Source organism: Podarcis bocagei, assembly GCF_964188305.1.
Source record: "Podarcis bocagei genome assembly, chromosome: W".
Lineage (NCBI taxonomy): Eukaryota > Metazoa > Chordata > Lepidosauria > Squamata > Lacertidae > Podarcis > Podarcis bocagei.
The window spans coordinates 44656514-44683687 of record NC_138131.1 but is presented as its reverse complement, the minus strand read 5'-3'; the positions used below and the strand labels follow the sequence as shown (position 1 = coordinate 44683687).

Below are 27174 nucleotides of genomic sequence, written 5' to 3'. Positions count from 1 at the left end.
CCCAACGAACGTTTGAGACTAGCTCCCCTAAATCTACACGATGGATCAAACTGCGCGCGCTGCTGCCCTGCAAGCTCTGATAAGCTCTTCCCACAGCTAATCACCTGCCTCAACAGAAACCCTGCCCCCTCTGACCTTTGCACAGGGAGAACAGCTAATCAGCCACAAAGAAACACACACACACAAGAAAACCTTTTTTGCTCCTTCTTCAACTGCTGCCCTGCTAGGTCTGATAAGCTCCTCCCACAGCTAATCCCCTGCCTCAACAGAAACCCTGCCCCCTCTGACCTTTGCAAAGGGAGAACAGCTAATCAGCCACAAAGAAACACACACACACACAAAAGAAAACCCTTTTTGCTCCTTCTTCAACTGCTGCCCTGCTCATTGATGTTTTGTAATGTGTTCCTAATGTTGTACACCACCCTGAAATCTTTTGCTAAAAGATTATAAAAAAATTGAATTATTAATATTAATAATAATATTTCACTCATGCACTTGCAAAGAGGTTGGATACAGTTGGCTGGAAGTGCTGTAAAAATGATACATGGAGCAAGAGCAGCTTAGTTCCCATCTGGTTTATAGAAGAATAGAATAGTGGGAAAACATTCCTGTTACAGGATAAATAATACATTGAAAAAAGGCAGTTTAGAGCCTGGTTCTTACGCATTCTTATTGTGAAGTGAGTGAGTTCAGTGAGTCTTCTTCCCAAGAAAGTGGTTTTTGGCTTGTGGTGCTCATCTAGATTAGGAGGAGAGAGCTAAGAACCAGCATTTCTCTTAGAGGAAATTCTGTGTATGTGTTGTGGGCAAGAGGCACCCTCAACCTTGAGACTGATGTGAAGTGCCATAATTTCACCACCAGCAGACAAGACAAATAACATATTTGCTGGCAGGAGACAAACTGTAGCAGAACAGAAATGGTGCTGCATGCAACAAATAAGAGGTTAGGATAGAAAACGATACCCAAGCAGCCCAGTCTCACTCTCCCTTTCATACATTGAATCACCTGGGTATGGAGGGGGAAGGGATGCACAGAGCTCATAAACATAATCAATGTAGCCTACATTTATCAATTGAGAGCATAATGAATGTGGTTTGATGATAGGCATGTTAGAAGGTACATTAGTCATCCCAAGCTGACAAAATCCAAAACTGCGATCTAAATTGGATTTATTTATTTACTTACTTACGCAAAGCAAGTAACATGTAAACAAGTTACATAGACTGCCCTATAAATTCACTCTTTGGAAGGCTCTTCAATATACACTGGTAAAACACAATATTAAAAACAGCTCTCTCATTTTGCATTTCATTCTCAGTGTAAATAGAATAGTAGCAAGGAAAATAAATATTTATGGAGCTTTGTAAAAAAAAAAGGTAATACTTATAAAATTATAAAACTATTTCTTATATGAGCAAAAAGAGCATCTTAGCCTTCTTCCCAATAATCTTCTGTAACAGAAAGCGAATTAAGTGGTGGGGTGAGAAACACTTCACTAGTAATGCACACTGGAAGGAGGAAGGATAGAGAAAGGATTTTGCCAAGAACCAAGGCAGACCCCCTGTCTCACCAAGGAGGGCTATCTAGTCCCCCTCCCCAATTACCTGACCCTGGCATAGCCCAAACGTGTTCAAAGTTCATCAGAATCTCTCCCTCTGAAACAAGCTATTTACACCTGCTTCCTGACACTGTGTCACAATGGAATTATTTGGAGGTGGGTCTACCCAAAGGGGCAAGTCACCTCTGTGGCCTGTGAGTCCACCCTCACTCTTTGAGTAAACAAACTGGAGGTGTGCCATGAGAATACTCAGAGTGACGAATCCCAAGACTGAACTGTGGGGCTCTGGGTTTGTCGGTGGTGACCAGCTCCGCATTGTAGTCAGGGGGTCCTGGTGTATAGTTCTTGCTGGAGGAAGCAAATCTTTGGGAGATGCTGTAGGATGGCTGGTGGCACAGGTAAACATCTGGTTCAGGTATGGTATTCATTGCCGGGCCAGGCCCTCTCACCAGGTCTTTAGCATAGCCCCACACAGAGGCACTGGATGCCATTGAGAGGCAGGGAGCTGCAGGTTTGACAGGCAGCTTTGGACCCAGTGTCTGTGGAAGGGTGTATTGGTTGGGTGCTGGGTTTGGGCTGCTCACCCAGTAGTGCGTTCGAAGGCCCATAGTGTACGCTGGTGCATTCGACTCTTCAAGTGGGTGTATCTTCTCCACGTAGTACTCATTTGGGGCAGGCGTACAAGATATAACTGCAAGCCAAGAGCAGATAGGAGGTGACACCCCCCACTTGGTGCTCCCCACTGTCGAGCATGTGGATAAACCTGTGGATACTGTTGGGAATCAAGCCTTTATCAGGAGAAACTGGCAACTCTCCAGGCACCTGGCTTGATCTCCTGATGACCTCCCTGTCTGCATTGCTAGGTCGCGATAGGCGATCCTTCTCAGCGTGAGAAGAACACACCCCTCTTTCCTGCCCCCCCCCCCGGCAGGGGAAAGAGATAGACAGAAACGTATTTACATGCCTTTATTTCTGTCTTTGCAGCGTTACAGAAAAACACGACTGCTCTCTTCAAACTCCAACAGCCGAGAGACAAACTCCACCTGTACTTCCTGTACAGCTCATATTACACTCTCAGCTAATTCCGGCGCCCTCTGCACTGTGAATTGACTGTCCCTCTGTTTCCCATGGAACAGTCCCAACATTCCCATTATGTTTTGCTTTCAAGCTACCAGCTCGCGGCCGCATTGCTTCTATATCGTAACATACTCCCCCATATGAATCAATGTGCGCTGCGAGCAAAGCGTGATCCAGAGAAGAAAACAAACAGTTGTTATACATATAACACTCCCCTGTTGTTTCAGTTCCACCCTTGGAACTACCCGCCACTGGTTTCCCCAGTGTACCTCTCTGGTAGTCTGACTTCCAAGGAATGAGTGCATCTGCATGACCTTGGCTAGGGAATGTAGTGTTACACTTAGCAACTCCCTGTTGTGTCTTTGTCTCTGACTTAGACACAGCTTCAACCTGTCTTGACTTGTCAACAATAGTAACACACGCAACAGCTAAGTTAGCAAACTCTTTTGAATACCTCTTGGGTGGTACACCCTTTGTAACTCTCTCAGACCTACGTATGAGGTGCTGATCCTCTTTGCTCACTGGTTCAGTCTCAGGACTCTTTGGAGAACCAGTTCCAATAGTAAACAGTGGTTCATCCTTCATTTGTGAAGGTCTAGCCATTGTGTGAGATTTCCTCTCAATGACTGTGTCAACTGAGCTCTTTGAGCTATCACTGTCACTCTGAGTACCACTGTAATCAGTAAAATCATCATCAACATCTGAATTGTCCTCAGTGGGAAATGTGTGAACAATTACTCTCTCCTGTTCAGGAGCACTCTCTAGAAATTTTTTGAGAATCACCTGACCAGATTCAGACAAAATTACTCTGTAGAGACCCTTTTCATAACCCACAAAAATGCCTCTAGCATTCTTTACTCCACCTGGAGCTTCTGTCTTCACATGAGACCCAAAAACCTTAAAATGGGCAACACAAGGTTTTCTACGGAACAGCTTCTCAAAAGGAGAACTTCCCAAATCTTTTGAAACCTTTCTCAATCAAGACTAACAATAACACAATATCGACTCCGCCCAATACTCATGTGGCAAATGTGAACTCAGCAATTGTGCCTTCATGCCATTTTACAATTCTTTGTTCACTTGCACACAGACACTTCTGTTCCATGCTTCTGCAGAAACAGCAGTCTTGTGTCTTGTGCCTTATCCCTTTCTTATCCAGGAAATCCTGAAAATCCTGTAAAAGAAAAACTGGCTTTTCATCTGTGAAAAGACAATCAATGTTAGCATTATGAACATTCTTAACCTTGTCACAAAATTCTTTAAACCTTTCTAAGGCTTCTTGTGGTTTCTGCAATATATATACCCACACATAATGAGAGAAATAATCCACACACACAAGATAATATCTTGCATTGCCTCTAGATGGTGCTAGAGGACCAATCACATCAGCATACACTCGCTGAAAAGCTTTGATTACTTGCGTCGTCTTCTGGACTTTTTTTTGGGGGGGGGAGTTATTTGTCCTGTCTTCAAGCTTTTTATGATGGAGGACCTCTGTAGCCACCCCCAACGACACGATCTCAAGATGGAAGGGGAGGGAACAGCTGCAGTCGCCTGCAATTCCTGCGCAATGTTTGCCATCTTGCCAAAGGTTGCAGGCAGCTTTACCTGCAGTAATTGCATGTTGATTGCCCTTTTAAAAGACAAAGTCCAGCAACTGGAGGAACATGTAGCTACGCTCCAAAGAATTAGAGAGCTGGAGCTCTTCTTGGAAGCAACAGAGCACACCGTCTCCACCAAGGAGGAGACAGGGGACTCCCCCTGAGAAGGAGGCTAGTTCACCAACACAGGAGCCAGATATATGGAGAAACGTGACTCAAAGAAGTAGGAGGCCCAGGGTTCACTCTGATTGTTTAGAAATACACAATCACTTTGAGGTCCTCTCCCCTAGCATGGAAGACGAAGAGCAGACTCCATTTGAGGATCTCTCCCTCATTACAGTCGATCAGGTATATGAAGACGAGGAGCAAAGTCAGTCCTCAGAGAATGTGCAGGATGTTAGGATATTTCCGTTCCACCTTAAAGGGAGCAGGCTTTGGGGAGTCACAGAGTCTGCGCATGTCCTGATCACAGGATGTTTTTGTTCAGATATTCCTTTCGTTTTTGTCAGATGGTCAGAGACGCTGACTGAGAATGGACGTGTTTTCTTTTGTTCTGTTCATGTTCTAAATAAAGTCTGTAAAAATGCTCTTCTGCTCTTCTGCGGTGCAAGCTTTTGACTGTGCTTTCTGCTGAAAGAGGGTGCACCAAGCCCTGGAATGTGGCTAGGAATTCCAAAGGCTTTGTGCCCCTAACTGTTGGATCCATTAGTGTCCATCATGAGCCCCCAAGCCGGAGTTCTGGACGTCCATCGGCCTCCCGTAGTCACGCAGATCCAACAGTTAGGGGCACAAAAGCCTTTGGAAATTCAGGCTGCATTCCTAGGCTGGTGCACCCTCTTTCAGCAGAAAGCACAGTCAAAAGCTTGCACCGCAGAAGAGCAGAAAAGCATAAAGTCTGTAAAAATGCTCTTCTGCTCTTCTGCGGTGCAAGCTTTTGACTGTGCTTTCTGCTGAAAGAGGGTGCACCAAGCCCTGGAATGTGGCTAGGAATTCCAAAGGCTTTGTGCCCCTAACTGTTGGATCTGCGTGACTACGGGAGGCCGATGGAATCTCCGAACTCCGGCTTGGGGGCCGTGATGGACGTTATCTCCCTGGCAGTTTCCCAACAACAAGGTTCCGGGCCCAGATTCATAGCACCTACAGGAGAGTAAAGCTGCAACAGACTGCGTTTGAGGTATGTTGGGGGAAAAGCGAAAGGAAAGGGACGCTTTTCTGTTTTACCTCGCAAGGAGCCTTTGATCTCCGGCAAGGCCTAATTGGCCTGCGAGCTGAGCCAAAAAGGCTTCGTGATTAATGGCTGCCAAGATAAGGAGTCTCTCGAGTTAAAATAGACTCACGGCTAATTGTAAAAGCTGGAATGGAGTTTTTCCACGCTTTTGAAGCTTCAGAGGCCACTCAGTGCCCAAAGGCAAATGCTGAATGCCCTAAGTTGGATGGGCAGAATTATGAAACCTGGGCAAAATGGTGTGAGAGTTTGCTGCGTCAGTTTGGGGTGTGGCATGTCGTTTCTGAGCCCCCTCCGGTTCCTCTGACAGAGAGATGGAAATCGCATGATTCGAAAGCGATAGACGTAATAGTCCTATCCGTATCTCTTGAGGAAATTAAGACGCTGGCTGGCAACACCACTGCACGTGGGATGTGGACTGCTTTGATGAAAGCTCACAAGCCAATAATCCCAGCCCAGAGTTTGACTGCATCGGAGGTCCTAGCTGTTTCCCAGAATGCGAATGAATGTAGGGATGCTGAGGGCACCGGTTGCAAGCTGCAGGGGGAGCTGACCGTCACGTCATCCCAGGCAGCATTCCAGCCTCCAGGGGGAGCCAAGGAGTCGGCAGCTGAGAGCTCTGGTTCTCGTGAGAACCAAGGCCATCGCCTTTGCAGAGGCCGGAAAGGCAAAGGTAAACACAGGCAGCCGCCTGCAGATGGCCAGGAGCAGAGGGAGGGTGAAGAGCCCGCGCAAGGGAAAAACAAAGCGTTGTTTGCTGGCTCAGCTTCACCAAAGGCTAAAGGCACGTCTGCTGACCAGAAACAGGGGGGCAAGCTGCAAAAGCCCACACCAGTGGAAAACAAGGGTTTGCTTGCTGTAAGGACTGCTCCAACAGCCAAAGGCAGCTTTGTTGTTGATTCAGGCTGTACGCGCCACATTTCGAAGGATCGCCATCTCTTTATCTCCTTCAAGCCTCAGGAAGGTGAGATCCACCTGGCTGATGGAAGGACGTTGCAAATTGCAGGAGAAGGGACTGTGAAACTTGCAAGTCTGCACACTACCATCAGTAATGTACTTTTTGTTCCAGGAGCTGCAAGCAACTTGCTGAGCGTCCCACAGCTTACTGGGCGTGGTTTTCAGATTTCCTTCAAGAGGAGCATCTGTGTCATCAGTAAAGGAAAAGAGGACTATTTGCATGCAAAGTTTATGGATGGTTTGTTCCATATATCTTATGATGACACTGCTGTTGTATCTAAGGCTGATTCTTGTTGTGTTGCACAAACTAACAAAGTTCTTCATGCAGGTTGCATTCACGATGCGCATCGAAGATTTGGTCACCTCTCTTGGAAGGCACTGGCCAAGATGCCAGAGGTGGTTGAGGGTTTGAACATCAAACCCTGTAAATTTCACATGAAGTGTGTATCTTGTGCAGAGAACAAAGTGAAGGTTGCTCCAAAAGGCAAGGAGTCTAGCAGGCAGGCTTCCAAACCCTACCAGCTAGTACATGCGGACCTGGTTGGTCCACTTGCGCCCTCTTTAGGAGGAGCAAGGTACTTCATGATTCTGATTGATTCTTTTTCCAGGTACATTCATGTGTATTTGCTCGAACAGAAATCGCAAGCGTTTCCGAAGTTTAAGGCATTCTGTGCTTGGTTGGAGAATGTGCACGGTAAACGTATTTCTTCTTTGTTTACTGATCGGGGCGGGGAGTTCACTTCTCAGCAGTTTGAAGCTTTCCTGACTGAGAAGGGAATCCAGCATGACATGTCAACGCCCAGATCGCCATGGATGAATGGTCTTGCGGAGAGAGCAAATCAAACATTGCTGCAAGGAATAAAAACCTTGTTGCATGATGCCAATCTCCCTGATAAGTTTTGGGGGGAGGCTCTGGGGAATTTTGTTTACGCGTTTAATCGCAGATTGTCATCACCCATTGGTTGTACCCCCTATGAGAAGATGTTTGGCAAGAAACCCAACACCAAACACATGAAAATCTTTGGTTCGGACATGTGGGTACGCACACAACAAACCAACAAGCTTGGGAAGCGTGGGGCACATGGTTTGTTCATGGGGTACGAAAAAGGTGCATACAGGGTATGGATGACTGACTCTAAGTCCATTAAGTTCACAAGGAGTGTTGAGTACAATCCTAAGTGGGGGGAAAATGTGGGAATTTTCCAGAGTTACCCAGAGGAGGATGAAGGTGATGTCAAGCAAGCAGCTAAAGATGAGAAAGCTGCTGCTGCTGATGATGAGGATGAAGATGATGATGATGATGATGATGATGATCAGAGTTCGGATTCCAGTTCAGTGGGCGGCGCTGCTGCTGATGTCAGTGAAAGTGATGACACAGCAGACTACCAGAGCGCAAAGGCCTCAGTCAGACCATCTGATGCGTCTGACAATGAACTGGAAGAACCACTGTTCACCATTGGTCACTTTTCTCCTAAGAAAGAGGAGATGAGTCCAGAAGACTTGCGTCTAGTACGTAGATCTGAAAGGGCGACCAAGGGCAGACCTCCAAAGAGGTATGCTGATGAGTTTGCTAAGACAGCAACTGCTGTTCTTGGTAGCTCAGAGAAGGTATGGGAACCTTCAAGCTTCAAAGAGGTTCAGGAGTTAACCTCTAAAGATGCTGAGCCTTGGCTTAATGCCATGAAGGCTGAAGTTGATTCCTTGAACAGGAACCAAACTTGGGAACTGGTACCGGTAGTCCCAGGAATGAGACTGGTTGGCAGCAAATGGGTCTTCAAGGCCAAGACAGACCAGAATGGCAAGGTAGTCAGACACAAAGCCAGATTGGTTGCCAGAGGTTTTTCACAGGTACCAGGACAGGATTACCACGAGACCTACTCTCCCACAGTCAAATATGAGAGCATACGGCTAATGCTCAAGATCGCTGCGGAGGAGAAACTGCATGTTACCCATCATGACATTAATACAGCTTTTTTGTACGGGGTTTTGGGGGAGGAGCTGTACATGCTTCCACCTGATGGGATGGAAATACAGAAGGGAATGGTCTGTAAACTGCGGAAATCCTTATATGGTCTCATGCTTCCACCTGATGGGATGGAGATACAGAAGGGAATGGTCTGTAAACTGCGGAAATCCTTATATGGTCTCAAGCAGAGTGCCAGGTGTTGCAACACAAAACTCACTGAGACATTGCTTTCTCTAGGTTTTCACCAGGGCAAAGCTGATCCATGTGTGTTTGTCAAGGAGGAGGGGCAAAACAAACTGTATTGTTTATGTTTTGTTGATGATCTTCTGATGTTTTGGAAGAATCAGGCATTTTACCAAAGCACCCTAGCTCAACTGAAGGAGCACTTTGACATGAAGGATCTTGGTGAGGTACCCAACTATCTTTCTCTGCAGGTGGAGAAGGACCAAGCAGGTAATTTTCTGGTACACCAAACACAGAAAATTGCTGATGTATTAACCAGGTTGAATTTGGTTGATGCAAACCCAGCAGACACACCGATGGTGACAGGTTACCAGGTAGACAGTACTGCTGAAGCGTTTTCTGACACAACGCTATACAGATGCATTCTAGGCAAGCTAAATTTCATTGCCAGATGTTCAAGACCTGACATAGCTGTAAGCTGTAATCTGCTTAGCAGACATGCCAACAATCCTACGGTTCAGGATTGGAAAGCTCTGAAGCGCATAGCCCGCTATTTGAAAGGGACTATGCACTACAGGCTGAGGTTCACCAGTCAGAAGACTGGAGGTCTTGAAATCTTTGCAGATGCAAGTTTTGGAAGTGACACCACGGATGGTACAAGCACTTCTGGAGTATGCTACATGTACAACCACTGCCTGTTTGACTGGTTGTGCAGGAAGCAGACAACAGTGAGCCTAAGTTCCTGTGAAGCAGAACTCAATGCTCTGTCATTTTCACTCATGGATTGTGAATGGTTGATGCAACTGTTTAAGGACATCAGAGTGTCTGTGAAATGTCCTGTACAAGTGTATCAAGACAATAGATCTTGTTTGGCTTTGCTGAACTCGGAGAGTTGCAAGCAGAGAACCAAGTACTTGCAGATTAAGCTACATCGTGCAAGAGAGTGTATTCAGAAAGGACTGATTCGGGTGTCCTACATGGCAGGAAATGAAATTCCTGCTGATCTGTTGTCTAAGGTTGTTAACAAAGAACAACTTAAGGTTTATGTACAAAGGTTGCAATTGGGTGAACCACAGGTACAACAGGTTACACGGAAAGGGGGAGGATGTTAGGATATTTCCGTTCCACCTTAAAGGGAGCAGGCTTTGGGGAGTCACAGAGTCTGCGCATGTCCTGATCACAGGATGTTTTTGTTCAGATATTCCTTTCGTTTTTGTCAGATGGTCAGAGACGCTGACTGAGAATGGACGTGTTTTCTTTTGTTCTGTTCATGTTCTAAATAAAGTCTGTAAAAATGCTCTTCTGCTCTTCTGCGGTGCAAGCTTTTGACTGTGCTTTCTGCTGAAAGAGGGTGCACCAAGCCCTGGAATGTGGCTAGGAATTCCAAAGGCTTTGTGCCCCTAACTGTTGGATCTGCGTGACTACGGGAGGCCGATGGAATCTCCGAACTCCGGCTTGGGGGCCGTGATGGACGTTATCTCCCTGGCAGTTTCCCAACACAGGCGACCTTGGAACGGACAGCTCACGGAAGAACCCCGACCAAACCCAAGAGGAGGCGTGTAGTGGTGATAGGGGATTCCCTACTGAGGGGAACAGAAGCAGTGATCTGTGGGCCTGACAAGATGTCTCGGGAAGTGTGCTGTCTCCCCGGGGCTAAGATCCAAGATGTAACTGAACGACTGCAAGGAATCATAAAACCCACTGACAAATACCCCTTCCTCTTGGTTCATGTGGGAACCAATGACACTGCAAGCAATAGCCTCCAGAAGATCAAAAGAGACTACGAGGCTCTCGGCAGGAAATTGAAGCAACTAAATGCACAAATTGTCATCTCATCTGTCCTCCCAGTTGAACGACGTGGCCCAGGGAGAGAGGGGAAAATAGTGGAAGTGAACAGCTGGCTTCGCAAATGGTGTAAACAGGAACGGTTTGGATTCTTAGATCACGGACTGCAGTTTCTTGAAGATGGACTTCTGGCAAGTGATGGGCTGCACCTCACAACGGTTGGGAGAAATGTTTTTGCCAAAAATCTCAGAAACCTCATCAGGAGGGCTTTAAACTGACTAATGTGGGGGAGGGAGACAGTGCTCCTGAAGGTAGGAGACTATCAATGAATGAAGATGATCATCCAAATGTCATAGACCAAATGGAGCAAACAGCACGTGGACCTAGTGGTGGGAGGAAAAAATCCTTAAATAAGAGACACGGGGGAATGATTAATGGACTTCAATGTCTGTACACTAATGCGCAAAGCATGGGAAATAAACAAGATGAGCTTGAGCTCTTGGTACAGCAAACTAAATATGACATAATAGGCATCACTGAAACCTGGTGGGATAAGTCCCACGATTGGAATGTAATAATGGGGGGATACAATCTATTTCAGAGAAACAGACCAGACAAGAAAGGAGGAGGAGTGGCGTTATATGTCAGGGATGTGTATACCTGTGAAGAGATCCAAGATTTAGATCCTCAAAGCCAAAGTGAGAGCATTTGGGTCAAAATTAAGGGAGAGAAGAATAACAGAGACCTCATTGTGGGAGTTTACTATAGATCCCCAAGCCAAACGGAGGACATAGATGATGCCTTCCTGGAACAGATGGCCAAGCATGCAAAAGGAAGGGAGATAGTAGTAATGGGGGACTTCAATTACCCGGATATTTGTTGGACGTCAAACTCAGCCAAGAGCATAAGGTCAAACAGATTCCTCACTGGCCTTGCAGACAACTTCATTGTCCAGAAAGTGGGAGAAGCAACAAGAGGAACAGCCATTTTAGATCTGGTCCTAACCAATGTTGATGACCTGGTTAGTGGGGTAGATGTGGATGGATCATTAGGCGCGAGTGATCATGCTCTTCTGAAGTTTACTATACAGCGGAAAGGAGCAGCCAAGCATACTAGGACTCAATTTCTTGACTTTAAGAAAGCCGACTTCATAAAACTTAGGGAAGTGCTGGGTGAGATCTCATGGACAGCAATACTAAAACATTCCTTAATTTTGCAATATTTTTGTAAATAGTCCTTAAATTTTTCCCAATCATCCTCTGCCGACTCTTCTCCCTGGTCACGGATTCTGCCAGCCATTTCTGCCAGTCCCATACAGTCAATCAGCTTCATCTGCCATTCTCCCAAAGTGGGCAAATCTTGCGTCTTCTAATACTTTGCAATAAGTATTCTTGCTGCTGTCGTTGCATACATAAAAAAAGTTCTGTCCTTCTTTGGCACCAATTGGCCAGGAGAAAGGCCTCTGTTTTTTTCAGGAAGGTATACTTAAATACCTTTTTCAGTTCATTATATATCATCTCCCAGAAAGCCTTAATCTTTGGGCACGTCCACCAAAGGTGAAAGAATGTACCTTCCATTTCTTTACATTTCCCACATTTGTTATCGGGCAAATGATAGATAGATTTTTGCGAGCTTGACTGGGGTCATGTACCACCTGTAAATCATTTTCATAATATTTTCTCTTAAGACATTACATGCCGTAAATTTCATTCCGGTGGTCCACAACTGTTCCCAGTCAGCAAAATTAATATTATGTCCAACATCTTGTGCCCATTTAATCATGACAGATTTAACCGTTTCATCCTGAGTATTCCATTTCAACAGCAAGTTATACATTTTTGACAAAAATCTTGGTTTTGGGTTCTAACAGTTCTGTTTCCAGTTTAGTATTTCCCACCTGGAAGCCAACTTTTTTATCCAAATTGTAGGCCTCCATTATCTGATAATAATGGAGCCAATCTCTCACTTTACTTTTTAATTTCTCGAAACTCTGTAATTTCAGTTTATCTCCTTCTTGTTCCGAAATTTCCCAATATTTCGGCCATTTGGCCTCCATATTGAGCTTTTTCTGGGCCTTTGCTTCCATCGGTGACAACCACCTTGGGGTTTTATTTTCAAGTAAATCTTTATATCTTATCCAGACATTAAACAATGCTCTTCTGACAATATGATTTTTAAATGCTTTATGTGCTTTAACCTTGTCATACCACAAGTATGCATGCCACCCAAAAACGTTATTAAAACCTTCTAAATCCAAAATGTCTGTGTTCTCAAGAAGCAGCCATTCTTTCAGCCAGCAAAATGCCGCTGATTCATAGTAGAGTTTAAAGTCTGGCAGGGCAAATCCACCTCTATCCTTTGCATCAGTTAATATTTTAAATTTTATTCTGGGCTTCTTGCCCTGCCAGACAAATCTAGAAATGTCTCTCTGCCACTTCTTGAAACAGTCCATTTTGTCCAAAATTTGCAATGATTGAAACAAAAATAACATTCTTGGCAATACATTCATCTTTATAACAGCAATTCGACCTAACAAGGAAAGCTTCAAGTTTGACCAAATTTCTAAATCTTTTTTAACTTCCGTCCAGCATTTTTCATAGTTATCTTTAAACAAATTTCCATTTTTAGCTGTCATATTAATCCCCAAGTATTTCACTTTCTTAACCACAGTCAAACCTGTTTCATTCTGGAACTTCTCTCTTTCCAATGATGTTAAGTTTTTCTCCAAAACCTTAGTTTTTAATTTGTTCAATTTAAATCCTGCCACCTGACCAAACTCTTGAATTAATTCTAATACTCTTTTGGTACTAGACTCTGGCTCCTGTAACGTCAAAACTAGGTTACCTGCAAATGCTCTCAATTTATATTGTTTAGCTCCGACCTGTATACCTTTAACCTGCCGGTCTCTTCTGATCATATTGAGCAGAACCTCCAGGACCGATATAAAAAGCAATGGGGAAATTGGGCACCCCTGTCGTGTTCCTTTTTCTATCTTAAATTGTTCCGTAACCACATTATTTACAATTAATTTAGCCTTTTGTTCAGAATATATTGCACCTATACCATTTTCAAAACCTTGGCCTACCCCCATACCCTGCAAGTTCTTTTTCATAAAACTCCAAGATATATTATCAAAGGCTTTCTCTGCACCCACGAATATCAAAACTGCTTTAGTGTTTATATTCACTTCTAACTTTTCCAAAATGTCAATTACGTTCCTCAGATTATCAGATAAATGTCTTCCCGGCAGAAAACCCGCTTGGTCCTTATGAATCTCTTCAATCAGTACTTTTTTCAGCCTCTTAGCCAAAATATCAGCAAAAATTTTGTAATCCACATTTAATAAGGATATGGGACGGTAGTTCTTAAGTTGAGTCTTTTCAGTCTCTGTTTTCGGTATAAGTGGTTCCTCTTCATCCTGGAGAAGAGTGACTAGTGGGGTGCCACAGGGTTCTGTCTTGGGCCCGGTCTTATTCAACATCTTTATCAACGACTTGGCTGATGGACTCAAGGGCATCCTGATCAAATTTGCAGATGACACCAAACTGGGAGGGGTGGCTAACACCCCAGAGGACAGGATCACACTTCAAAACGACCTTGACAGATTAGAGAACTGGGCCAAAACAAACAAGATGAACTTTAACAGGGAGAAATGTAAAGTATTGCACTTGGGCAAAAAAAAATGAGAGGCACAAATACAAGATGGGGGACACCTGGCTTGAGAGCAGTACATGTGAAAAGGATCTAGGAGTCTTGGTTGACCACAAACTTGACATGAGCCAACAGTGTGACGCGGCAGCTAAAAAAGCCAATGCAATTCTGGGCTGCATCAATAGGAGTATAGCATCTAGATCAAGGGAAGTAATAGTGCCACTGTATTCTGCTCTGGTCAGACCTCACCTGGAGTACTGTGTCCAGTTCTGGGCACCACAGTTCAAGAAGGACACTGACAAACTGGAACGTGTCCAGAGGAGGGCAACCAAAATGGTCAAAGGCCTGGAAATGATGCCTTATGAGGAACGGCTAAGGGAGCTGGGCATGTTTAGCCTGGAGAAGAGGAGGTTAAGGGGTGATATGATAGCCATGTTCAAATATATAAAAGGATGTCACATAGAGGAGGGAGAAAGGTTGTTTTCTGCTGCTCCAGAGAAGCGGACACGTAGCAATGGATCCAAACTACAAGAAAGAAGATTCCACCTAAACATTAGGAAGAACTTCCTGACAGTAAGAGCTGTTCGACAGTGGAATTTGCTGCCAAGGAGTGTGGTGGAGTCTCCTACTTTGGAGGTCTTTAAGCAGAGGCTTGACAACCATATGTCAGGAGTGCTCTGATGGTGTTTCCTGCTTGGCAGGGGGTTGGACTCAATGGCCCTTGTGGTCTCTTCCAACTCTATGATTCTATGAAATTTTGGTAGCAATTTCTCCTTTGCATATATCACCAAGCCTCTCTTTTTAACTTTGTCATACGAAATAAATTCTTGTCCCAATCTCTTATTAATAAGCATTTTCCTGTGTAGCCTCATTACATGTGTTTCTTTTAAACAAATCAAGTCCAATTGTTCTTTCCTTAATACATGAAAAACAGATTTCCTCTTCCGAGGGGAATTCAGTCCATTACAATTCCAGGTTAAAAGTTGCAGAGCCATGGTAAGTTACTTAGCTTTCCCTCCAACTGCACCGAGTTGTTGTTGTTCTTCTGTCGGTGGTGTGTCTTTCCCTGGGCCCGGGAATCCAAATGACAAGTTTGCTATGTCTAGAATTCCTTTTCCTGATGCAGTCAGCTCCTCTCCTGATTCCACTTCCTTCTGTAAGTCCTCCTCGTGATCTTTCAGAAACTTGTCTGTATCATTCACTGTCCTTATTCTTATTTTCCTTCCTTTGTATTTAAAAGATAAACCTTGGGGAAATTCCCACCTGAAGAGTATTTTATTTCTTCTAAGTAGGCCGACAAGATCTTTATAATAAGCCCTTATATCCAAAATGTGTTTAGGTATATCCTTGAAGGACTCAACAAATGAGTCTTCAATTTCCAAGGTTCTTTGGTAGTGCAGATTCAAGATTTTATCTCTTTCTTCTTTTGTTCTTAAGGTGATCAAACAATCTCTTGCTCTGTTCTTTCCTTGTCTTTTGCTGAGTCTAAATGCACTCACCATTTGAATTCATCTTTCCCCAGGTCTTGTTGCCAAAAGTCTGTGAATTCCTTTGTAAGGAAGTCTATCAAGTTGTCTTTCTCACTTTCAGGTACTGCTCTAATTCTTAGGTTTCTCTCCTTTCTTTGTAATTCAATCATAGAGAGTGTCAGGTCGTGATCCTCTAATTTCTTATATACCGGTGGTATCTTCTCTTGAACAGCAGTTGCAATATCCTTAGCTTCCTCTGCAATCTGTCGAGTCGAGGCTGATTCCTCTAATAGTTTTTCAATGGACTGTGTATTGGAGTTCACCTTGTTCCCCAGTTCATTAATACTTGGAGTGTTCAAATCTATTTTTGCTGAGGCCCCAGCTACTTGTTTATTTGTCTCTGCAACCTGTTTGGCTAATTTTTCCAAAGATGCATCAATTTTGCCAAGTGCCTGAGCCAATAGCTCTTCAGATGACATAGCTTTTGATTTTACTTGCGAAGCAGCAGCTCCTACTGTGCCTGCCGCTCCGGATGTTGAGGCCCTTCTCTGAAAAGTAATATCAGTCTTGTATTGTCTGCCGGATCTGGTAGTTTTATCCTGTATGCCACTCACCAGCTCTATCTTCCCTTTCCCATCTGCCATAACAAGCCCAAGGTCAGTCACACGCTTGGTGAGTTTGTTTTGCAAAGTAATTTTCCAGAGCTTGGTAACTTGATGACAAAATAGTTGTTACAACGTAGTCTCCTCTAGGGGGACACCCTTCCAACTTCACTATGCAACTGTTAAAAACAAGTATAGTTCTTAAAAGTTCCAATATCCCTCAAAAGCCAGAGTTTCAATGCTTTTAGAAAAGTTTCAGTGTCTCTAAAAAGTTACTTTATAGTCAAAGGCAGATCTATAAACACTGTATCTTTCTCAAAGTGTCAATATTCTTTACCCTTAACATGCAGACAATTCTTCCCACTGGTCGACCTTCCCTGTCATAGGCAGTCCGTTCCCAGTTTTCCGAGACAGCAGAAATATATTTACACCCTCTTTTCTTGCAGGTAAAATAATGCTCGGTTCTCCCCCCTCCACTCCTGCAAACCGGAGGGGAGTCGTCTTTTTTGGTGCTGGATTTGACCTTTAAAAGTCGTCTTTCAGGGTTACAGCTTTACAGTCTCTTTACTTTAATCTATTTACAAGTTGGAAGAGGCAGACTTCCTGTTTGTGCCTTTCCCGTTTCGGTGCCAAATTAACTAAATTTTTCTTCCAATTACTTGCTTACTCCTACTCACGGGTAGTTGCTTTAGCTTCCAATTGTCCAGAAAGAAATCAGCGCTCTCCGCGCCACACACCCCCTTTCCGTTCCGGAGCCTTTAAAAAGGGGGGCGCAAACGGAGCCCGTCGAGTCTCCAAGTTCTCAGGCTTCCCCGCCTGAGATTTCTTCGGGTCCCGCTTCGCCGCAGCGGTCAGACCCTGTCCCCGTGGAGCCGATTCCCTCCGGAGCTCAGAGGGAATCCGCCATTGGTCGCTGGTGCTGACCGGAAGTCTTTTGCAGGTTTCACCTGGGACTTGGTACGACTTTTGCCTGACGCTTCAGGGGAGAGAATTGCACCCTGAGGCACTCCACACACCAAGGAGTGGCGCGATGACAATTCCCCCCCAAGCGCCACCCTCTGTCCCCGACCAGAGAGAAACGAGTGCAGCCATTGAAGGACTGTGCCCTGGATCCCCACGTCGGCAAGGCGGTGGTCCAGGAGTTCGTGATCGACCATGTCAAAGGCTGCTGACAGATCTAGAAGAATCAGCAGCCCCGACCCGCCTCGATCCAGCTGCCTGCAGAGATCATCTGTTAGGGCGACCAGAGCCGTCTTGGTCCCATGACCAGCGCGGAAGCCGGACTGGAATGGATCCAAAGCAGATGTTTCATCCAGAAACCTACCAAGCTGTTCAGCAACCGCTCTCTCAATCACCTTACCCAGGAATGGAAGATTCGAGACCGGGCGGTAATTGGATAGATTTGAGGGATCTAATGATGTTTTCTTTAAGAGCGGACGCACCACCGCCTCCTTCAGTTCCCCTGGGAATATCCCGGTGCCAAGGGACAAATTGATGATATCCCCCAGGGGGGCCCGCACCTCGTCTGGACACGCTCTAATCAGCCATGACGGGCACGGGTCAAGAGGACAGGTGGTGGGCTTTCCAGCTTGGAGGAATCTGTCCACATCGGCTGGAGATATCCGGTCAAAGTGGTCCAATACTGGACCCGAGGACAGTCGAGGGGCCTCCAGTTCCTTTATTGTATCCAAATTGGCAGGGAGGTCATGGCGGAGCAACAGGACCTTCTCCGCAAAAAAGCTCGCAAATGCCTCACAGCTGTGTGTCAGATTGTTATTTAAATTTGGCTGTCCTTCAAGGGATGTTAAAGACCGAATTATACTAAATAATTGCGCCGGGCGAGAGCTAGCGGATGCAATGCAAGCCGAGAAGTAAGACGTCTTAGCGGCCTTCACTGCCATCTCATAGGTTTTCATAAAAACCCTATAAGATGTTCTTGAGGCTCCGTCACGGGCACCCCGCCATACTCGCTCTAGCCGTCTGAGGTCCCGCTTCATTTTCCGAAGCTCCTCGGTAAACCAGGGAGCCCGGTTTCTGCGGGGTCGTAGAGGGCGCTTAGGTGCAATCTCATCGATGGCTGCCAGGAGCTGGGTATTCCAGCCCTCAACAAGCTCAGTCAATGAGTCGCCAGGGGGAGAAAGGTCCCGCAAGGCTTGACGGAATCTATCAGGGTCCATCAGCCTCTGCGGGCGAGCCCAAATCGGCTCGCCACCTAAGCAGGGTGGGGGTGGAACATCAATCCTGGCTTTCAGAGCATAGTGATCAGACCATGGCACCTTCATCGAAGGAGACATGATCACATCTATACCGGCGCCAAAGATCAAATCCAGCGTGTGGCCTGCTTGATGTGTGGGGCCCGAAACAAACTGGGAGAGCCCTAGTGTCGCCATGGAAGACACCAGGTCCAGAGCCTGTGAGGAGGGAGTGGCATCAGCGTGGAAGTTGAAGTCTCCCAATACCAATAGGTTAGGGAACTCCAAGGCCCAGCCGGCCACCGCCTCCAACAGGCCTGACAGGGTGGCTGCTGGTACGCTAGGTGGCCGGTACACCAGCCAGACAGCCAAGCTCTCCTCGGAGCCCCACACTAGGCCAACACATTCAATGCCAGGGATCAATGGCGATGGTAGAGCCCTGAAAGAACAATCTTCCCGGATTAATACTGCCACCCCTCCCCCCCGGCCCACAGTCCGTGACTGGTGGAGGACGGAGAAACCCGGGGGCGCCATCTCTCGTAAGGTAACAGTTACCCCTTCGCGCACCCAGGTCTCCATCACACAAGCCAGGTCAACCCCCTGCGAGGTAAAGAAATCTCGCAGGGTAGCGGTTTTGTTGCCTATAGACCTGGCATTGCACAACACCAGTGAAGGAAGTGAGTAATCCTTGCTCACCCTACCCTCGTCCCTCGGGATGGGGCGCAGATTGGAAGGGGTACGAGCATATCCGTATCTCAATCCCCTTCGCCTATAACATCTGCCCCCACCTCCATACCTCCCTCGCCCCTCCACGGTAGCAATCCCAAGCCTCATACTAACCTCCATTTACAAATTAGAAAACAAAACAACCAAAACAATTGTGCCCAAACAAAACCAATCCCCACCCCACTCGATGTCCAACCCCAAAAACAAAACAAGACGGAACAAACAAAAATACATAGATAAAAACCACCATTCACGGTGGTACAACAAAGTAAACAATAAAAACACCTTTAAAACACCTTAAAATATATATAAACATCTTCAACATTTGCTGCAGCAGCACCAGTGTCCTTAAAGCTATTACGGGGGTGAGCCTGGGCCCCGCCCCCTAGGCCAGATGGAGTGAGCCTGAGGAGGGAGAGGCCTTCTCCGACACTCCGATGCAGCAGCAGCGATGTCCCAGACCCCAATGAGGCCTCTTAAAGCTGTGGCGAAGGTGAGCCTGGGCCCCGCCCCCTAGGCCGGATGGAGTGAGCCTGAGGAGGGAGAGGCCTTCTCCGACACTCACGATGCAGCAGCATAAGTCCGATTAAGGCTGTTAATAATCATGAAGCAGAATATGTCTTCCTGTAGAGGGAAATTGCATTCCGCCATCTGCTGGCGTAAGAATTTCATCTCTGTCAGATGCGCTTGTACATCTCCATCTGGCACTAGCCTTAGATTGGTCAGCTTTTCAAAATGCAGCAACGCTGAAGAACCAGCATCTCTTTGATGTATTCTACGCAGCTGTCAGAGCCGCTTCCAGGTCCCAGCTCACAGAGGACCACGCTAGCCGGCAGTATTGTACAAACTTCTTTATTGAGCTACAGTTTCCATTTTCAAGCCGCAGCGCGCAGCTCTACGTCTTAGAAGCTAGACCGGCGAAGCTCCGTCTGAGTCTCCGCCTCCTGTACACCAACTTAATACTCTAGCCTTACTCCACCTCTTCCGTCTTTCCTTTCTCCTCTGGGTCCCTCTACCCCCCGTGGTCTCTTCCTTCCTGGACTCTTCTGACGCTGACCCCCCCGACTCTTCTCCCTCCTTGCGGCGGGCTTCCTGTGCATTTGAACTTGGCGCGCGCGCGCAGCCTTCAACCTTCCTCTTGACCGTTTCCTCGCTCCCCGATGGAGGTGTGGCCAATCCTAACTCCTGCCCTCCCGCTTGCGGCGAGCCGCCAGATCCCGATACCTGGGACCCCTCCCCCCTACTGCGCTCTGGTGGGGAAGCTGGTCCCGATTTCCAACTGCTGCTCTCTGAGTCCCCTCTGGTCCCTTCTACCTGGGGTGTCCCCCTAGGCGCCCCCCTTGCTCTGACCACTGGCGCCCCTTTCTGTGAATCTTCCGATTCACTGGAAAGACTCAGAGATCTCGGGCCGCTGTCATCACTCATATTACCTCCGGATTCCTCCCCCTCGCTCTCTGTTTCCTCCCTTTCCTGTGCCTCTGCTCCTGAACCCCTGACAGCAGCGTTTGCCAAATCTCACGCGCGCATTGCAAATTCTGAATATGCACGAGTTGATCATCTGAGATACAGAGAATTATGGCCGTCCTGGCTCTCACATTCTGTGAATTCCAACCTGGCGTTGGTGCAGCAGGGATGGGGTTTTCAATCACCCCAAAAATCCTCTGATTCTGAAGCAGGGCTTTCATCTTTACAGACCATGAGGAATAATTGTCATTAGTCAGTGGAGGTGGGTAAGGTAAGCCTCCTCCCTTCTTGGCATCCATTTTGAATCCAAGCCTCAGCTCTCACTCTCGAGCCTGTAAAATTCCAAGAGTCTATTGGCTGTTTACTGCCTCACTTGGCAGTTAAACACAGGCTGTTTTGAAAGTCCTTTCAAGAGCAGTGAGATATTAGACAAAACAAACGCTGTTTACCAGCCTCTCACAGTCCCAGCCCCTCTTCCGTTGTTGGCCGGTAACTTTCCACTTTACTGACGTTTCGTTGCTTAGCAACTGGACATTCCAGGCTTATCAAGACTCAGGTATGCGAAATATGTGGCTCTCTTTCAGTGCTGGTTTCATCCAAAAGCAGACACTCAGTGAACCGAAGAATGTCTCAATTCGCGTTCACTCTCACAGCCATAAAATTAGCATACCTTAGGGGTTCCGTTGCTCAGCAAAAACACCTCCTCCGGTGCTTCCATCCGCACGCTACCATATCTTCCTTATCTCCTTGCAGAGGATGAAGTACGCTCCATCAACCTCTCTTGTTGCTTTCATGGATCAAAACCATCCTCTGCTACCAGATGTTGGGAATCAAGCCTTTATTAGGAGAACCTGGCAACTCTCTAGGCACCCGGCTTGATCTCCTGATGACCTCCCTGTCTGCATTCCCCAGCAGGATACAGGCTAGGTCGTGATAGGCGATCCTTCTCAGCGTGAGAAGAACACCCCCCCTCTTTCCTGCCCCCCCCCCCGGCAGGGGAAAGAGATAGACAGAAACATATTTACATGCCTTTATTTCTGTCTTTGCAGCGTTACAGAAAAACACGACTGCTCTCTTCAAACTCCAACAGCCGAGAGACAAACTCCACCTGTACTTCCTGTACAGCTCATATTACGCTCTCAGCTAATTCCGGTGCTCTCTGCACTGTTAATTGACTGTCCCTCTGTTTCCCACGGAACAGTCCCAACATTCCCATTATGTTTTGCTTTCAAGCTACCAGCTCGTGGCCGCATTGCTTCTATATTGTAACAGATACATCATATCCTACAGGAGCACAGGAGGAGGCAGGAATGATGGATGTAAAATCTGACAGGTGAGAAACATTGAGGCTTAAAGAGAAGGAGCAATCTGCCATGCAGGGTTTGTTTGTTTTTTAAGTTGCTGTTTTACTTGCTAATGTTAGGAGTAAAAAAACCCCACTTATTGATCTATTAGTAGATCCCAAGCTTCCATTGATGTTTCTCAAACGAAAGGGAAAAGCATTCCCCATGTATTTGCTACAATACTCTGCTCCTCCTTGTAGATGACAAGCCTTGCATATTCTCTCTCTCTTTCTCTCTCTAAATTTGAGAATTCTATTTGTTCTTAAGCTGAATCATTTGTAAACTGTTGTGCTTTTGAGGATGTTGGAGGAAGAGGCACTATCCTCCTTGCCTTGACTGAAAATCCCCCCCACTTTTAAAAATCATGGCATTGTCCTCCAATCTCCTCTTCTAGCAGCCTTTCCAACTAAGTTCATCACCTGTGGAGTTAAGAGTGCACTGCTATTAATCTCTTCCATGACATCTTCCCTTGCAATTCACTGTCATTTACTGTTAATTCCATAGGTACCCTCCAGACTACTTCCTAGATTATGACTCTAAAGCAACATGACCCTCTTGTTTTCCCTTATGCTGTTTTTGGTGGCTCTCCTTTCTGTCCGTTCATCAGCCACATGCTCAACATCTTATGGTCCCTTGGCATCAGGAAGATGAGACTTCCAGCGTGATTGACCAGAATGCTGCAACATGATTGCTGGCAGGAGTGAGACCTTGTCAGCATATAACACCTGTGCTCAAAGATCTGCACTGGCTGCTGATTTGCTACCAGGCCAGGTTCAAGGTGTTACTATTGATATATATAGCACATGGAAGAACCCTTTGGCTAGAGGACTGCCCTCTGTAAAGTAGGACACTTAGACACCCTAATGGTAAAAAGTGTTTTTCAACCCAGTTGACTTGGTGGAACACCAATCAGGAAAACTATATTTCCCCCAGTTCCTTGAATGCCCCTTTATCCAGAGCAGCCCCACTCGGTCAAGGCCAATAGCTGGAAAGCAATAGGGATCACACACACACATGGAATGAATGGAGGGATGGATGGGCGTCACAGACACTTTTAAACTACACTTTGATATCACCCCAGACAATCTCCCACATCAAACAGCCCACTTAGGTAAGGTCTCTGTACATAGCTGGTTTTCCTGTCTGGTTCTTGAAAACCCCCTACTCAGAAATATTTTTTTTATCAAAGAGTGAATAAACTTTTACAGCCTATGGACAACACTCCCATGCAGTCAACCTTCCAGGGCCTGCAAACCAGTGGGGCTGGGACAAACAGTGAGTGTGGCTGATAAAAAAAGAGGGTGAGGCCACCTGTCTCTTTTTCATATGCTTCTCTCTGTAGTGCCAGATCTAGGGCAGTGCAGGCTGTTCCCCTGCTCAGGGTGCTGAGCCAAGGGGGCATAAAATAATAATAATAGTAATAATAATATTGGTAGTAGCAATAATAATAGTAATAATAATAGTAATAATTAATACTTATATTCATGTGGGTACCTACTGAGAAACCCCATTAAAAAGCAACTGTACCAAAAGGAATTACTGTGGAAATAAAATATATTGGGGGAAGTGCCAAATTTTGTCCTCACTTAGAAAACCGTATTACCAAAGTCTACCCCTGCTCTCTGTCATTCATACACAAATCCACATGCATGCAGGTAAAAGGTAAATGTAAGGTAAAGGACCTTACATACATAGTCAAAGGCGTCTATGCGGTGTGGCGCTCATCTCACTTCAGGTCATGTGGCCAGCATTCTGGTGCACCGGGACACTGTGATAGAAGCCAGAGTGCATGGAAACGCCGTTTACCTCCCCCCTGGAGCAGTACCTATTTATCCACTTGCACAGGTATGCTTTCAAGCTGCGAGATTGGCAGAAGCTGGAACAGAGCAACAGGAGCTCACCCTGTCTCAGGGATTCGAACCACCAACCTTCTGCTCAGCAAGCCCAAGAGACTCAGTGGTTTAAGACCACAGCTCCACACATAATGCTCCCACACATCCATTTTCATGCATAACACACCTGCTCATTCACTCACACTCATTCTTTTTCATTCCCTCTCTTTCATGTTCAGGGATTGACCAACAAGCCTTCTTTGCACAAGGTGAGAAAGAAACATTTTCATCACAAAATTGCACAGATGCCACTCCAGCCCCATCTTGACCATCATAGTATCTCTCATCTTTCAACTTACATGCCCGCTTTCTCTCTTGCACCATGCGGAATGAAACTGGTCTCCATATCCCTAGACGGGAAATGCTTGGGTCCACATAGTAGCAGGGCCCAGGACTCTCCGTGATCGAGATCACTTGCAAAGGAAAGAAGAATTGTCTGCATGAGGCATGGTGTGGATTCTGAGCTATTTAGCTTGGTTGCAATGACTGACTTCCTATCCGATATCAATTAAAGGCACCCACTAGCTAGATAGCAGTGAATATGTTAAGCTCCGCCCCCCTGCACCTCCATTCCTGTTATCCTTCAACATGGCTTAAGTGTAGATCATCCTCTTCCCACTAAGGTCCACAGCTGTACAACTGAGAACCCTGATTTTTGTGCAACCATAATAATCAGCAGTATAAGACCCTCCAGCCCTTGCTGGACTACAACTCCTATCATTCTTGACCATGCTGACTGGGGCTGATGGGAGTTGTAGTCAAGAAACAACTACATTAGCCCCCTACATGCAGTGCCATTGATCCAGTTGGAATGGAAACTTTGGAAAGCCACCCAGCTCTTGATCATGGATCACCCAGGTCCCATCAACTGTGGCCCCGATAATTAGAGAGTCCCAAAAACACAGGTTGTCAATCTCTGTTCAAATGTTTTGCCAGCAAATTTAACAGTTGTTTAGCCAGCTTCACCCTGTGGGTCAGTTAATGCTGTTGGGAAAACCCAAATAACACAGAACCTAACTTGTCAGCATCTTACATCTTTCACTGGATTTCACACGCATTGTGTAGGCTGGCTCAGCATACTTGGTGAAGTCATGGTCCTTAATGCCACTGAGAGGCTACCTACCATACTTCCCAGGTCCTGGCCCTGCAAGAGAACCACAAGGGGGGGAGGAATAAAATAATGGGAAGACAACCCGGAACCATTAGCATTTGCAGATTATGAGCTGCCACACTGGGTAAAAGGGCAAAATGGAATAATATATTGTGTTGAATAATATATTGAATAATATATTGGGTTTTGGAGCTACAGCTCTCTAGGTGTTGTTGTTGTTGTTTAGTAGTTTAGTCGTGTCCGACTCTTCGTGACCCCATGGACCAGAGCATGCTGGGCACTCCTGTCTTCCACTGCCTCCCGCAGTTTGATCAGACTCATGTTTGTAGCTTCGAGAACACTGTCCAACCATCTCATCCTCCGTCGTCCCCTTCTCCTTGTGCCCTCCATCTTTCCCAACATCAGGGTCTTTTCCAGGGAGTCTTCTCATGAGGTGGCCAAAGTATTGGAGCCTCAGCTTCACAATCTGTCCTTCCAGTGAGCACTCAGGGCTAATTTCCTTAAGAATGGATGTGTTTGATCTCCAGGTGTTGCTGCACTGCAACTCCCATCATCTCTGACCACTGAACCAGACTGGCTGGGGCTGATGGAAGTCCCACAACATACTTTTCTTCTCCCTCTGGTAAAATCTCGCTAGCCTTGGGCCAGGATATTTGCATTGCAATAGGAAGTGAGCATTACAAGGCACCTGAATTCTTCTGTGGCTCGGACTATAATTCAAGCCAGAGAAGATTTCCCATTTTACTCAACCACCTATGCTCTGCCTGTACTTTCCCAACCCCCTTCCTTCATCCCCTTTAAACAAGCGTTACCCTGGTAGGACAACAGCAGTGGTGACATACCAGCCACAGGAAAAGGAAAACAAAAGAAAAAAAATATTATTAGCCTGACTCCCTCCTTTGGCAATCTTCACAGAACTCTAGCCCAATGGTTGCCATCAATTTGATTTGAATAAATTTTATAATGAAATGATTTTAGAATGTTGTATTATTTTATTGTTGTTAGCTGCCCTGAGCCCAGCTTCGGCTGGGGAGGGCGGGATATAAATAAAGTTTATTATTTATTATTATTTATTAACAAGGAAATATGCACTGTCTCGCATGCTAGCAGTACTCTTGGAAGAAAGTTCTGATGGTGACTGAGAAATGTAGATCAGTTTCCTTCTTGGGTTTCCACAAGAACAAAAAAGGAACCCTGATGGGAGGCGGCGTCAAGATGGCGATGAGGTAAGACGCATTTGCCGGAGTTCATCTCGAATCCTCTTTAAAATCTGTGTTGTGGCTCCCAGCCTTGCAAGTTTTTGCTGAAGATTGTATCAGGGTGTTGGAGCCCATGCCAGGAGTTCACATTGTTGATAACTGTAAAGCCTGCATCGTAAATCAGCTTTAATGAGCAGATAATTGTATTCTCCGGCAGCCTTGGAAGCAGCCTTCGACTTACTGGCTCTCCGCCAGCTCACATTCAGTTGTTGTTTTTATGTCTACCACTTTTTACTACCTTTCTACCACTTTTTACTACCTTTTAAGCACCGCTATTTTAAAAGACTTATAACGATGGGCCAAGGCAAACGCCTAAGGGATTGTGACGAGGCTCTGCCCTCCCCAAGAGCCAAACAATTAAAAACCGACCCCCCCGTGCCTGGCAAACGGAGTGACCCCATTGAATTCTGCTATAGGGTGAAAACTCAGAACCGTTTCTACCCTCTAACGTCTCCAGAAAAAATGTCAACACCAGAGGAATTATTTTTACCTCAGATTAAATCTGCGGACGGCAAGCTTGGAGGAAGAGGGTATGTCCCACTGAGGGTGGTGCAGGACGCCGGAGCTGAGGACTGCGCAAGACAAGAACAACATGAACATCTCCATCTTGTGGTCAGAACCCTTAATTGCATATTCAAGAAGATTGATGTGCTATCCTCCCAGCTATGTAACCTCGAACAGAAAATTGATAACTCCTGGTCAAAGTTTAAACCAACTGTAGACACAGGGGAATTGAAGTGCCAGAGGTCCATACCTTCAACCAAAAAAAGAAGTGTGATCCCTAAATATAAACCAAATCCTGCACTGAAACACCAAGCGTTGTCCCTACAACCTAAGAAAATCTGCCTAAACATCGGGGCAGGGTCACCAAGGTGGCTTACTCTGAGTGGGGTTAAAAAGCATCTAAGCAATCTCCTAAACATAGAAATCTCACAATGTGATCTCATTGCAGTATTACCCTTGAACCAGCACCTCAGGCAACAGAAAGTGATGCTTGCGTTTTACTCTCCAAGGATCCCTTCAGCTATCATCAGGCAGAAATCACTCTTGGCTAGGTATGATATCATCCCAACAAGAGTTTTTATGGATAGCATGATCCACCCCCTTCTACTT

The 27174-nt window shown here is 46.0% G+C and overlaps 1 pseudogene across 1 annotated transcript in view; it reads right to left on the bottom strand.

The window, feature by feature from the left end:
• Positions 1-1764: 1764 nt before the first annotated feature.
• Positions 1765-27174, bottom strand: part of LOC308577923 (protein CIMAP1C-like) — a 32981-nt pseudogene continuing 7571 nt past the window's right edge. The window contains exons 3-5 of the transcript in view: positions 24725-24835; positions 23991-24104; positions 1765-2249 (exon numbers count right to left, since the gene is read on the bottom strand). The product of the transcript in view is annotated as a protein CIMAP1C-like (transcript). The remainder of the gene's footprint in view (positions 2250-23990; positions 24105-24724; positions 24836-27174) is intronic.